The sequence below is a fragment of the Cetorhinus maximus genome, chromosome 16 (genome assembly GCF_964194155.1).
Source record: "Cetorhinus maximus chromosome 16, sCetMax3.hap1.1, whole genome shotgun sequence".
Taxonomy (NCBI): Eukaryota; Metazoa; Chordata; class Chondrichthyes; order Lamniformes; family Cetorhinidae; genus Cetorhinus; species Cetorhinus maximus.
In genome coordinates this window covers 96,223,481-96,238,555 of record NC_135894.1, presented here as the reverse complement: position 1 = coordinate 96,238,555, position 15,075 = coordinate 96,223,481, and the positions used below count along the sequence as shown (strand labels likewise).

The following is a 15,075-nucleotide window of genomic DNA, read 5'->3' as shown; positions in this document are numbered from 1 at the left end:
ATATCTATGCTCTACACATCACTCATGTCTGATTTTAATGTTTTGAGGGATATCATTACCATTAGCTTCTTGTCTTCAGTTATCATTACAATGTACTATGGTGTCAGTCTGGGTTAAATGGCAGTACTATTTTAAGTCAGAGCTCCAGGAACTTCAGCATACAATCTAAGCATACAGTCCTGGTCAATAATGTCAGGAAAACAAGAAATTATAATATTTTTCTTCTGGTAATAACCCTGGGATATTTTCTTATGCACTGGAAGTCAGGCTGTAAATGGATTAAGAGTTAGAGTGACAGCAACGGTCTAAATCCAACAGTGGTTTTGAACATGTTAATTGACCAAGAGGAAGTTCAATCAGAGTTTTACATAAAGCAATAACAGGAATAGTTTTGAACTGAGTTGTTTTAGTTCAAAGGGAGTATATGCAGGTTTAAAAAAGATGTAAGGAAATAAGGTAAGGATAGGGTAAGTTTGTTTTTACAAGTCTGAGCTAAAGTAAAGAATGATTTAATCAATTCTGGGAAGAAAGCATTTCTGAAAAGATTGGTTGAGATAATAGAGAGATCAAAGGGAAGGAATGCATTTAAGGGAATACTGAAGCCTATGTGAGGGGGTAGCTGCTTAGATCTCCCAGACAGTAGGGTAGCTGGGAAGAACTCCAAGAAGACAGTGTGAACAAGGCCAGGCCTGAAAACCCAGTTGCTGTCAGCCTCAGAGGACAACCCGAGGAAAAAGCAACGTGTGGTAAAAATTACCGGAATTCTATAGATCTTAAAATCTATAAGGATAGTTGCTGAACAGAAAAGGGAAAGGTTGGCCTGAGGGTAGTTAAGTTAAGATCTTGTGGAACAGTTTCAAAATACTGCTTACTGTGTGAAGCCATTCTGTCTTTAAATGTAATTGTGCTTTTTTTTTCCTTCGTTCTTTTAATAAATGTTTGCTTTATTATAAAACCACCACAAGTAGTCATGGAAATCATTTCCTGATTTCAGAAACACTCATATATACACATTGCAAAAATAATTTTGGCAGGTGTTTCAAGTTTCCCTCTGGGATTTGAGCAGCTCGGCATTTACCATCCGCCGTGCCATAACAAAATTCTACCCTCAAACACCATCACCAAAAAACCCCCACAAATTAACCAACTATTCCTATTATTTACATTTGTGGGAACTTGCTGGGTGAAAACTTGCTATCACAATTCCCTTAGATAGCAACAGTGCCTCCACATCAAATATAAAAAAAAAATAATCCTTTGGATGTGAAGCAAGATGAAAGCTATCAATTTCTAGGGTATAAAGCAACCAATGTTAGAAGTTAAGCATGTAAAAATCAGAAAGCCTTATCAAAGAGTGAACAGAAATGAAAATTGACTTGTCTATCTTCAGTTAGAATGGAGCTTAGCCACTTAAAGGATCAAAAATGATCAACGGCAAATTAAAGGTGCTTTTGCTTTCATTAACCTGGCTCCCAGCAGAAGCTACAATCCAAACTAACTGTTGATGACAATCCTGATATAACTTTGACTGTCAACCCCACAATCGATCTGATCCAACCCACTGTCAACCTCAGCCAAACTGATTAAATCCCACTCCCAATCCCAAACAAACTGATTTACTCCCACTCTAAAACCTACTCCCAATCATACTGATTCAATTCCAATCCCAAACCCAATCAAACTGATTCAATCTTGCTCCCACTCCCAATCACAATCAAACTGATTCAACCCCACTCCCAATCCCACTCCCAATCAAACTGATTCAATTCTGATCCCAATCCCAATCAAACTGATTCAATCCCACTCCCAATCCCAATACCAAACTGATTCAATTCTGATCCCAATCCCAATCAAACTGATTCAATCCCAATTACAGTCAAAGTGATTCAGTCCTACTCCCAATCCCAACCCCAATCAAACTGATCCAAATGCATTGCTAAACCCAACTGACTTGATCTAATCCACTGCCAATGCCAACCCTAGTCTGACCCCATTCCTACTACTAACCTCAACTTCACAAAATCCTGCTTTTACTGACAAGTCCTGAATTTAGTAGTCCAACAGTCAACCCTTATCTGTACTGTTCCTAATGATACCCTCTGATTGCACTACACCCAAGGAGAGGCCCTGACTGTTTTACTTCTAGTAGCCCCTATATTGTGCCCAGTTATACCTTACTTAGGATTACGTGGGATGTACTGCACTTAATGAGGCCATTCAGCCTGACAAATCCATGCTGATGTTTATTCTTCCCTTGAGCCTCTTCCCATCTTTTCTCAGCTAAATCTAATGTTATGATCCTCCATTCTCTTCCCCTCATATGCTTGTCTAGATTTTTTTATTCATTCACGGGATGTGGGCTTCACTGGCTGGGCCAGCATTTATTGCCCATCCCTAGTTGCCCTTTGAAAAGGTGGTGGTGAGCTGCCTTCTTCTATCTCTGCAGTCCATGTGGCGCAGGTACACCCACAGTGCTCTTAGGGAGTTCCAGCGACAGTGAAGGAACGGTGATATATTTCCAAGTCAGGATGATGAGTGACTTGGAGGGGAACTTCCAGATGACGGTGTTCCCATCTATCTGCTGCCCTTGTTCTTCTAGATGGTAGTGGTCATGGGTTTGGAAGGTGCTGTCTAAGGAGCCTTGGTGAATTCCTGCAGTGCATCTTGTAGATGGTACACACTGCTGCCATGGTGGAGGGATTGAATGTTTGTGGATGTGGTGCCAATCAAGCGGGCTGCTTTGTCCTGGGTGGTGTCCAGCTTCTTGAGTGTTGTGGGAACTACACTCATCCAGGCAAGTGGGGAGTATTCCATCACACTCCTGACTTGTGCCTTGAAGATGGCGGACAGGTTTCGGGGAGTCAGGAGGTGAGTTTTGCGTCACAGGATTCGTAGCCTCTGACCTGCTCTTGTAGCCACAGTATTTATATGGCTAGTCCTGTGTGGTTCCTGGTCAATGGTAACCCCCAGGTTGTTGATAGTGGGGGATTCAGTGATGGTAATGCCATTAATGTCAAAGGGCGATGGTTAGATTCTCTCTTGCTGGCTGGCACTTGGGTGGTGCAAATGTTACTTGCCACTTGTCAGCCCAAGCCAGGATGTTGTCCAGGTCTTGCTGCATTTGGACATGGCCTGCTTCAGTATCTGAGGAGTCGTGAATGGTGCTGAACGTTGTGCGATTATCAGTGAACATCCTACTTTTGACTTTATGATGGAAGGAAGGTCATTGATGAAGTAGCTGAAGATGGTTGGACCTAGAACACTACCCTGAGAAACCCCTGCAGTGATGGCCTGGAGCTGAGATGACTGATTTCCAATGACCACAACCATCTTCCTTTGTGCTAGTTATGATTCCATGGGAGTTTCTCCCCGATTCCCATTGACTCCAGTTTTGCTAGGGTTCCTTGATGCCTCGGCCAAATGTGGCCTTGATGTCAAGGACAGTCCCTCTCAACTCACCTCGGGAGTTCAGCTCTTTTCTCCATGCTTGAACCAAGGCTGTAATGAAGTCAGGAGAAGTCAGAGTGGCCCTGGCGGAACCCAAATTGGGCATCATTGAGCAGATTATTGCTAAGCAAGTGCTGCTTGATAGCACTGTTGATGACCCTTTCCATTATTTTACCGATGATTGAGAGTAGAATGATGGGGCGGTAATTAGTGGGGTTGGATTGGATTTGTCTTGCTTTTTGTGTATAGGACATACCTGGGCAATTTTCCACATAGCTGGGTAGATGTCAGTGCAGTAGCTGCACAGCATTTGTACAGCTTGGCTAGGGGTGCGGCATGTATATTTTTACACAGTGCAGAAGAGGCCCTTCGGCCCAATGAGTCAGCACCGACACGTGAGAAACACTTGACCTACCCACCTAATCCCATTTACCAGCACTTGGCCCATAGCCTTGAATGTTATGACGTGCCAAGTGCTCATCCAGGTACCTTTTAAATAATGTGAGGCAACCCGCCTCCACCACCCTCCCAGGCAGTGCATTCCAGACCGTCACCACCCTCTGGGTAAAAAAGTTTTTCCTCACATCCCCCCTAAACCTCCTGCCCCTCACCTTGAACTTATGTCCCCTTGTGACTGACCCTTCAACTAAGGGGAACAGCTGCTCCCTATCTACCCTGTCCATGTCCCTCATAATCTTGTACACCTCGATCAGGTTGCTCCTCAGTCTTCTCTGCTCCAACGAAAACAACCCAAGTCTATCCAATCTCTCTTCATAACTTAAATGTTTCATCCCAGGCAACATCCTGGTGAATCTCCTCTGCACCCTCTCCAGCGCAATCACATCCTTCCTATAATGTGGTGACCAGAACTGCACACAGTACTCCAGCTGTGGCCTCACCAAGGTTCTATACAACTCCAACATGACCTCCCTGCTTTTGTAATCTATGCCTTGATTGATAAAGGCAAGTGTCCCATATGCCTTTTTCACCACCCCACGAACATGCCCCTCCGCCTTCAGAGATCTATGGACACATGCCAAAGTCCTTTTGTTCCTCAGAACTTCCTAGTGTCATGCCATTCATTGAATACTTCCTTGTCAATTTACTCCTTCCAAAGTGTATCACCTCACACTTTTCAGGATTAAATTCCATCTGCCACTTATCGGCCCATTTGACCATCCCATCTATATCTTCCTGTAGCCCAAGTCCTGGAGCACAAGTCTTCAGTACTGTTGCTGGAATATTGTCAGGGCCCATTGCCTTTGTACTATCCAGTGCCTTCAGTTGTTTCTTCATATCACGTGGAATGAATTGAATTGGCTGAAGACTGGCATCTGTGATTCTGGGAACCTCTGAAAGAGGCTGAGATGGGTCTTCTGCTTGGTACTTCTGGCTGAAGATTGTAGCAAATACTTCAGCCTTATCTTTTGCACTGATGTGTTTCTCTCCCCCATCATTGAGGATGACAATATTTGTGGAGACTCCTCCTCCAATGAGTTGTTTAAATGTCCACCACCATTCATGGCTTGATGTGGCAGGATACAGAGCTTAGATCTGTGGAATCGCTTAGCTCTGTCTATCATTGCTGCTTATGCTATTTGACAAACAAGTAGCCCTGTGTTATAGCTTTACCAGGTTGACACCTTATTTTTAGGTATGGCTGGTGCTGCTCCTGGCATGCTCTCCTGCACTCTTCATTGAACCAGGGCTGATCCCCTGGCTTGATGATAATGGTAGAGTGGGGGATGTGCTAGGCCATGCATTTACAGATTGTGTTCAAGTAGAATTCTGCTGCTACCGATGGCCCACAGCGCCACAAGGATGCCCAGTCTTGAGTTGCTAGATCTGTTCGAAATCTATCCCATTTAGCATGGGGGTAGTGCCTCACAACATGATGGAGGGAATCCTTAATGTGAAGACAATGGGCAGAATTTTCTGCCTATTGGGCGGGCGGGCCAGACCCAACCTCTGGCAGGCAGGGAGCCGATCCCCGCTGGAGAACTGGGCCACACCGCGATTTTACGTGGGCGGGCCAATTAAGGTCCGCCCAGCGTGACGTCCGGTGGGAAGTGCTATGCACTCCCTGTGCGGGCGGGGGGGGGATTCCCCAAAAGCGAGGGTGCGCTCTTTCGCGCATGCGCAGTAAAGATCGCACATCTCCCTGAGGCTAAGTGCAGCCTCAGGGAGATCGCTGACAGTTCTAAAAACATTAAAAATAGTTTAAAAAAATTCCCTAAATGTCCCCCTCACATGAGATGGGACATTTTCGTAATTTACACTATAACTTTATTAAACTTTTTAAAACCCTGCATGAAACCTCGTCCCGCCGGTGGATGAGGTTTCATGTTTTTTCTATTTGCTGCCGGGGCTTCTGGCCGACCCGCCAACCTTAAGGTTGGTCGGGCAGGTCCTTTAATTGTTTTAATGATCCTGTCAATGGCCTCAATTGACCATTGACAGGTTGGCGGGCCCGCAGCTGATTTTGCTGCACCCCCGCCTTCCTGAAAATTTAAATGGGGCGGGGTGATGTCGGGGGTTCCGCCCGACATCATCCCGTGACATTTTATATGTTGGCGAGCGGGCACCGCCCCCTGCTCACCGGCGGCAAAATTCTGCCCAATGTCTCCACAACAACTGTATGGTGGTCACTCCTACCAATACTGTCATGGGCAGATGCATCTGCGGCAGGCAGTTTGGTGAGGATGAGGTTAAGCATGTTTTTCCCTCTTGTTGGTTCCCTCACCACCTGCCACAGACCCAGTCTAGCAGTTATGTCCATTAGGACTTGGCCAGCTCAGTCAGTGGTGGTGCTACCAAGCCACTCTTGATGATGGACATTGAAGTCCCCCACCCAGAGTACATTCTGCACCCTTGCCACCCTCAGTGCTTCCTCCAAGTGGTGTTCAACATGGAGGAGCACTGGTTCATCAGCTGAGGGAGGGCAGTACGTGGTAATCAGCAGACTTCCTTGCCTGTAGTTGACCTGATGCCATGAGACTTCATGGAGTTCGTGTCAATGTTGAGGACTCCCAGGGGAAATCTGTCCTGACTGTATACCACTGTGCCGCCACCTCTGCTGGGCCTGTCCTGTCGGTGGGACAGGTCAGACCCAGCGATGGTGTTGGTGGTGTCTGGGACATTATCTGTAAGGTATGATTCCGTGAGGTTGACTATGTCAGGCTGTTGCTTGACTAGTCTGTGCAACAGCTCTCCCAATTTTGGGTAAAGAAGCTTTTTCTGCATACCTTATTGGATTTCTTGTTGATTATCTTATATTGATGGCCTCTAGTTATGCTCTTCCCCACAAGTGGAAATGTTTTCTGTCTACCCACTCTATCAAAACCTTACACTCATTTTAAACACCTCCATTAGTTCACCCCTCAGCCTTCTTTTTTTCAAGGGAAATGAAACCCAGCCTTTTAAACTTTTCTTGATAATGTATACCCACACATTTCTGGTATCAACCTTGTTAATCTTCTCTGCACCATCTCCAGTCTCCTAATATCTATTTTTTAATATGCCTTAACTGGCAGTTAGCAGCTTGGGATATATTGATTGAAGATTATTATAAGTGCTTTATGTGTTTGATGATTTCAATCAACCCTGTCTTGATACTTGTGTTGAGTGAAACTGCCTGATGTGGAATTGTGAACATTCAGTTTAACTGGTTGTTGCTCAACACAAAGGAAACTAGAATTGCCTTTTTTGGAGCAAGGTAGGTAAACAGATCATTTTGTTCTTTGAGATATTGAAACAGTTCTGTTCAAATGCCAGCACATACATGTTTAATGTATTTGTATGCATTTAATTGGTCTATCATTCAAATGGAAACATAGACCTCAAAGAGGTTTATATAGTAATATTTACATGGTGTGACCCACTTCTCTTATGGATTCTCGTGTCAATGTGTTTAGGTCTCAGGTTCCATGTTCAGTTTTGGAGCAGAATAATATTCACCAGCCTGGAAATGCTCGGAATTGAATTCTCCCTTTAAATGCCTTTGATATCAGGTCCCCATCCCACTTGTCTTACAGTAAAGAGCGGAACATGATGACTTACTCGAGAAAGCAAGTTTGAATCACTTCCCAATAGTTCCAGCTCCAAGCGCGTCTTGGTGGATTTGTGACTATTTATTAATAACCTACACCAGGAAATTGATTTGTGTAAGGTAAAGGCAGAGAAAATTGTGCTTTGATTCCTTAGGTTATAAGGACTCAGATGTTTTCTGAGAATAAAGATTGAATGCTTGCATCCGCTAGTGACAAAGCGATGGTCCCTTGGTTAATGTTCTTCATTACAATAGCAGGTGTTTGCTATATTATCACTTGTGTTGGGGAGGGGGAGGATGGAAGGTTGAAAAGTAGACCCCATTGTTTCTCAATAGCATTAGACTGCATCATTTTCTAATCAAAAAAATCTGTGAGCAACATGGCTCTTACAGTATGCTCATCCTTCAGAAACCAAGAGCCTGACCTCTCAGAGAAGTTCACTCGCTAAATGCATCACTAATTTTGGCTGACTTCCTGACTCCCCAATTCATCTCCACCACCGGTAACAACATCAAAATGTGTTATATAGCTCCTTTAATGTAGTGAAAACAATCTAAGGTATTTCACAGGAGTGATTACCAAGCAAAATCTGACACCAGGCCACAAAAGGGGGCATTAGGGCAGGTGACCAAAAGCTTGGTTAAGGAAGCAGGTTTCAAGGAGCATCTTGAAGGAGGAAAGAGAGGTCAGAGGTTTAGCGATGTGGTCTTTTCTACATTGGGGGACTAAACAAAGACTGGTTGACCACTTTGCAGAACACATCTGTTCAGTCCGCAAGCAAGAGCCTGAATTTCCTGTAGCTGGTCATTTTAATTCTCCACCTTGCTCCTACTCTGACCTTTCTGTCCTTGACCTGCTACTGTGTTCCAATGAAGCTCAACACAAGCATGAGGAACAGCATGTCGTCCTTTGTCTCGGCACTTTACAGCCTCCTGGACTCAATATTGAGTGCAACAACTTTAGATTATAACCTCTGCTTTTTTGTTGTGTTTTTGCTGGCTTGTTTCTTCCTTTTTCCCTTCATGTTGCGTTCAGGTGGCTACTTTGTAGCCATTCACACCTCATCTGGACATAACCTTTGTTTCTTTACTATACCCATTATCACTCTGGCTTTTGCCTTTCTATCTTCCTTCTGTTCTGACATAAGGTCAGACATCTGAAGCATTAACTCTGTTTCTCTCGACAGGAGTTGCCTAACTTGTTGGCTATCACAGAATTTTTTTGTTTTTACAGTATTTCAGATTTTCGAATCTTCAGTATTTTGCTTTTGTGTCCATCTGTATTGATGGTGCGATAGATTGTCAGAAGTTCATCTCCGGGTCAAATAAGACCGTGATTGTGAACTGTCTAGTTCAGCCTCTTGTTGTAGAATATGCTAGGCCAGGATTCTAGCAAGGGGAGCCACAGAGGTATCAGGATATCTACTTAAAATGAGTTTATTTACATTATTTACAGTGTGCACATAGTGAGTTATCAGGAAGGCACCTACCTCTTCAGGACTGCCTGTCTGCTCCCTACAGTACCTCGCACTTGACTGCCCGATGCCAGTGCCACATCATCATGTGTCCCATAGATTAGCATATCCATTCTGTTAACCCTTTATATACTACACCTCCCCCAAGGTACACTATCTTCTTTTTAACAACAATATGAAACTATCTCTTTAACTATTTACATGGCTTTTGTTTTTAACCTATTTACATTGCTTCCCCATTCTCCACCATTCCCCCCAACCTCACCCCTCCCATCACCCCCAAGTCCCCCAGCTATAGATTGTTAAGGTTTCTGTGGGAAACCTTCACCACTCTGCCAGTGTGTGCCCTGGAGACTGTTCCACAGGGTCTGTCTACTGGGAGTGTTTCGTGGGGTGGGTCACCAGCCCCTGGAGCATCTGGAGTGTTTCGGGGGTCTTCCGGACACATCTTGTGGTAGTCGAAAGCCCGCAGTCTGGCGGGAGCGAGGGCGGTGAAGGCTGGTCTGTTTCTTCAGATATTACCAGACAGCGTCTGGACCAAATACGAGCGTGGGTGTTTCGTGCTACTGAGAATGAGGTCTTCGGCTTTTCAGTCCTGGCTGTCCTGGCATCAATGGTGGCAAGACTTTCACTCTATGTCTGGTATTTGTACCATTGGTGTTGTTTTTCCTGGAGGGTCAACTCCTTCGACCTCACTGCATTCTGGTCAGTGGGGGTGATGTGCTACTGAAGTCTTGCAGGCAACAGGGGGTCCTGTGTTTTTAAACGACAGCCCATAAGGAGTTCGTCCAGAGGGAGTCCTTGGCCAGGGCAAAGCCTGATACTGCATGAGAGCTGCATGCCAATCGGAATTCTTGGACATCAGGTCCTTACTGGCCGGGGCTGCTCACTCAGTCTTCCCATTGGCTTGCGGCTGCAGATGGGAGCTGGTGACATGAGAGATTCCATTATCAACGGTGAACGGCCAAAAATGGTCACTGGCGAATAGGGGCCCATTATCTGCAATAATTTCATCCGGGAGTTTGTGGGTGGAAAAGATGGTTTGTAGCACCTTAATGAGGACCTCCGTTGTGGTTTTATGAAGCCTGGTCATCTCTAAATCTCTAACCATCGATAATAATGATCAGTAACCACGAGGTATGTCATCTCGTGGAAGTCAACGAAGCTGCTGCCTAACTTCTGCCACAGGCAGTGAGGTAAGACAGGTGGCACCAGGAGTTCTGTTGGTGTTGGAGTGTGAATGTGGCAAGTGGGGCAGGGTAGGACAAAATTCTGGGCTACTTGTGTGATACCCGGCCACCACATTACCTGTAGAACTGTTGCTTTGCATTTAGCAGCACTGAGGTGGCATCCATGGAGACGGTGAAGAATACCTTGTCACATGGAGCATGGAATGGCCAAACGATGGTCATAAACCAGGAGCTCGTCCATAATGGTCAAATAGGCTCGTTGCTCATAGTATTTGCAGATAAGGTGATTGGTAGTGGTGTATTTGGACCACCCTTGGAGGCAGAACATTCAGCACCCTCCCTTTGGGTGTGTTGAACATCCTGGAGCTTCATGGCAGATATGGGCATGAGGGTCATGATGGCGGAGGAAAATACTTCCACTTCTGAAACCAGTGTAGAATCAAGGGTATCAAGGGTGACAGTGTGGTCGACTGGAGCTGTGGAGAGGGCATCAGCTATGGCTGGTGACTTGCCTGGGACATAGACGGCTGTATATTGGTACGGCATCAACCAGAGGCGAAATCGTCGAACACGGACAAGCATCTTAACAATCTCTGTGGGATTGAGGAGTGTTATGAGGAGCTTGTGGTTTGTGTCCACCTGGATGGGAAGCCCCATCAGGTAAATGGAAAAGTGTTCCACAGTGCCTCTTTCTCAACAGTGGCATACCTTTGTTCAGTTTCTGTGAGAGCTCTCAAAGCAAAAGCAACAGGGTTTCTATCACCATTTCTTTGCAGCTGGATGAGAATAGCACTGAGGCCTGCAAAGGAAGCATTTTCAGTGATAACCATAGGCAATGTGGGGGTGTATTGTACCAGGATGCCTGAGGAGACTAGACAAGCTTTAATGGATTGCAAGGCCTTGATTTGTTCTGTGCCTCAGAACCATCATTGGTACTTCCGCCGGAGGTCTCTCAAGGATTTCATGAGTGTGGCCAAGTTAGGGATAAACTTTCCCACCTGGTTTACCAACCCCAGGAAACGTTGAATGTCGGGGATGCATGTTGGTTGGGGAAATTCAGTAATGGCCTTTGTTTTCTGAGGATCGACCCATTATATCATTGGAATTTCATGTTGGTCCTGGTGAACTCACACTTATTGTTCAGCATGAGACCTGCTTCCTGGAGAGCCTTGAGGACCTCTCTTACCCTATGGTTGTGTTCGGCTCTTGTGAAACAATGTATGAGGATGTCGTCCAAACCCTTTGTTTTCCCTTGAGGATTGTTGACCTAGTACATTGGAATATCTTAGGGGCACTGTAAATGCCAAAAAGGAGGCGGTTAATGCATAATCAACCAAAGGGCATGATAAAGCTCGTCAGGAGCCTGGAATGCTTGTCAAGGAGTATTGCCAAAAGCCGCTGTTCGCATTGAGCTTGGTAAAAAGGATGCTGTTGGCAAACTTAGCCAAACTGTCGTCTACTGATACCATCGGGTGGGATTTCCCTCTGCCTGTCTTTATTAAGCTGCGTAAAATCTACACAAAGCCGGGGGTGGCCATTAGGCTTGGGAATGGTGATCAGACCAGCACACCAGTGGGTCAGCTGTGTGACCAGGGAAATAATGCGGTTGTGTAACATGAGGTCAAGTTCCTCCATAACCCTTGGCAAAAGAGGGTGCGGCACCTTCCTAAGGATGAAAAGACAGACTGGCATAGCATCTGGGAGCAGAGAAATAGGATATTCAGTCTTTAGCTTCCCTCGCCCATAAAAGAGTTGTGGATATTCCTGGCGGAAGGTGACCCTGGTGTCGGATGGTAGAATCTCATCGACTTTCTGCATGATGCCTAATCGCACACACGTGTTCCTGCTGAGTACGGAAATGGCTTGGTTGCGGATGACATAAAGTGTTTCCGTGATCTGTTGGCCTTCGTGGCATAGTGTGGCAGTAACCTGGCCCTTAACTTGTAGGTATGTTTGACCTGGCCCCTGGAGTTTTATTTTGGAAGGCTGAAGAGGAATAGTGTGGAGCCTTGCAAGCTGATCAGCCACCACAGATACCTCTGCACCTGCGTCAAGTTTGAAGCCTGTTAGGAACCCCTCTGACCTCTAACTTGATGGACCAGGAGCCTTGGGACTGCTGGCAAACTTCACTTAGGAAATGGGAGATAGGTTCTAATTTCTGGCATCGTCGTTTGCCCCATTTGTTCGAGACTCTAACGGATCAGAAATGGCGGAAATGTCCTGTCCTGTCCTGCCATATCTGAAACGCTTCGCGTCCCCCTGCTGGGCAATCCTGCCATTTGTGTTGCCATCTCGCGCCACAGCCCAGGCATTTCAAAATGGCGACGGAGCGGTTTCCCACCTTTTGTACAGTTTTGGCGAGCTTCGCCCAAGGCAGAATTACCGAGTGTGGCCCCCGCAAAAGAAGGGAAAGAACCGAGCTGTATTGGCCGTGGGTATTTCCCATGGCCCGTCTTCCAGCAGCAATCTTTGTATAAGTCCTCAAGGGCTGAAAGCGAGCAGGTTGGGGCAGTGACTGACCTGGCTGTGCTGCCCTTGCTACCCGTCTATGGTGAGCCTGTCACTGGGATGCTCAACGAGGAATCTTGCCAAAACGGGACTGTAGTTGTCTTAGACTGCAGATGTTCGTTGTGTGCCACCAACACTAGACTAAATTGGTGCCACCACTCCTGCTATCATGTTGCAGGAGGTGCTAGGCCAGGATTCTAGCAAGGAAGAGCTGCAGGCATATCAGGGTATCTACTTAAAAAATAATTTATTTGCACTATTTACAGTACGTACATAGTGAGTTATTGGGAAGCTACATCTCCTTTCAGGGCTGCTTTTCTGCTCCCTACGGTACTGCCTGACGTCAGTACCACATAATCATGTATCCCATAGATTAGCATATCTGCTAACCCTTTATACTGCAGTTCAGCCTCTTAAATCTGTGCCCTCTGGTTAATGCCCTTCCTGCCTGTGGAAACTTCGATTGTCTTTTTACGTAATATAAGTCCCACGTTCCTGCTACCATTCTAGCAAATCCCCACCCACCGCACCTTCTGCAAGCTGTGGTCTAACAGCCTGTGATATTCCATTCACTCGTTTTAATAGACACAAAATCATGGGCTCTATACCCGCGATCTGTTAGTGAGATCCTTGCAAGTGCTTGCTCTCCACAGGCGGTGCGAGATCCCAGAGGTTTGATCTGTTGAAAAGGAGCTCAAATCCTTTCAGAAGCTGAATGTACACCTTTTCCAGCATATTCTATTTGTCATATTTTATTCTTCATAGATTTGGCTCATTTCACTCAGTGAGGTGGATTAAGTCATTTATAATGACAGTCTCAGTAATTCGCCTGTCTGTTTAGCAATTGCCTGCAAATATTTGACAATCAGATTTCCTGGTAGAACTCATTTGTTTCACATAAAGAATGCAAAATGTTGATCCTTGAACAATGACTATTTAATTTAATGATTGAGGAGGTTATGATAACTTGCAAGTGGAGTTGTCAGAAGTGACTTATGAAAGGACTCATTAACTATTAGTTAAGAATGATCATTCATGACAAGATACGCCACACATTGTATCATAAGAAAATGACTGCACCTTTAGCAGATTGAGACATCCCGATGTGCCGCTGGAGCAGAGAAGAGGTTGGTGGGGTGGGGACAGGTGAAGCTGGTAGTACAGGGGTGACAAAAAGGGTTGGAATTCAGAGAGGTTTCATGGAGGTGACTGAAGGAATAATTGTAAAATAGGTTTTCAGGAGGTTCTTGAAGATAAGGAGGGATATAGTAAGGAACAGAGAGTTCAAAGAATCCCAAAACACAAAATACCCACATTTCCATCACTGATGGTGAAATGGAGAGGAAAGGGGATGGAGCATAGATCAGTACAGAACAGGAGATGGAATGCGTGCCATATGGGTTCAACAAATGGGGCTGGTGTGACTGATAATGCGCAGGGTAAGGGGAACCCAGGTGAGATAGACAAGACAGAGCTGCAGAAACTAATCCTATCCAACAAGCATGTTACATTTGCTATTTATATGGATAAGGATAAAAACTGTAGGAAGGACAGTCAGAATGCAGAGCAAGACACCTTAGAGCAGGAGGATGTCCAAAGGAAGAAGGACTTGAAAATGTTTCAATAATCAGAGGAAAAGAAAACATCCTTTGTTTGCAGGGTAAAAGGTCCCACATGTACACTACCTTCCTGGTGCCAGGATGGCAGACATATCATAAAAATACCTGGAAAAACTCAGCAGGTCTGACAGCATCTGCGGAGAGGAACACAGTTAACGTTTCGAGTCTGCATGACTCTTCAACAGAACTAACAGGAAGAGTCATTCGGACTCGAAACGTTAACTGTGTTCCTCTCCGCAGATGCTGTCAGACCTGCTGAGTTTCTCCAGGTATTTTTATTTTTTTTTTTGTGTTGGATTTCCAGCATCCGCAGTTTTTTGCTTTCTGCTTTTATATTATGGCAGACATATCAAACTGGTTTATAAGGATATGGGAGACAGAGGGGGACAATCTAGTCATTGTGATCTATGTTGGGACCAACAACATTGGGAAGAGTAGACAAGATGTCCTGTTTGGAGGGTGGTGGGAACTAAGAGCTAGAGTGAAGAACAGGGCCTCAAAGGATATAACCTAAGGATTATTACCCAAGCCTCAGGCAAATTGATGGAGGGACAAGCAGATTGGGGAGGTAAGCAAGTGGCTGATGGAGTAGTGTGGGAAAGAGGGGTTCCATACAGTGGGACACTGGCACCAGTACTGGGACAGGAAGGAACTACATCAGTGGGACAGGCTCCACCTGAAATAGGTCTGGACCTGGGTCCTAGCAGAAAGGATAAATAGAGTAGTCACAAAGAACTTTTTTAAAAATTCATTCACGGGATGTGGGCTTCACTGGCTGGGCCAGCATT

General features: G+C 45.4%; 1 protein-coding gene across 1 annotated transcript in view; it reads right to left on the bottom strand.

Moving 5' to 3' along the window:
• ncam2a (neural cell adhesion molecule 2a) overlaps nucleotides 1–15,075 on the bottom strand; it is a 1,392,794-nt gene that overhangs the window by 13,865 nt on the left and 1,363,854 nt on the right. The gene's annotated exons all lie outside the window — the stretch shown is intronic.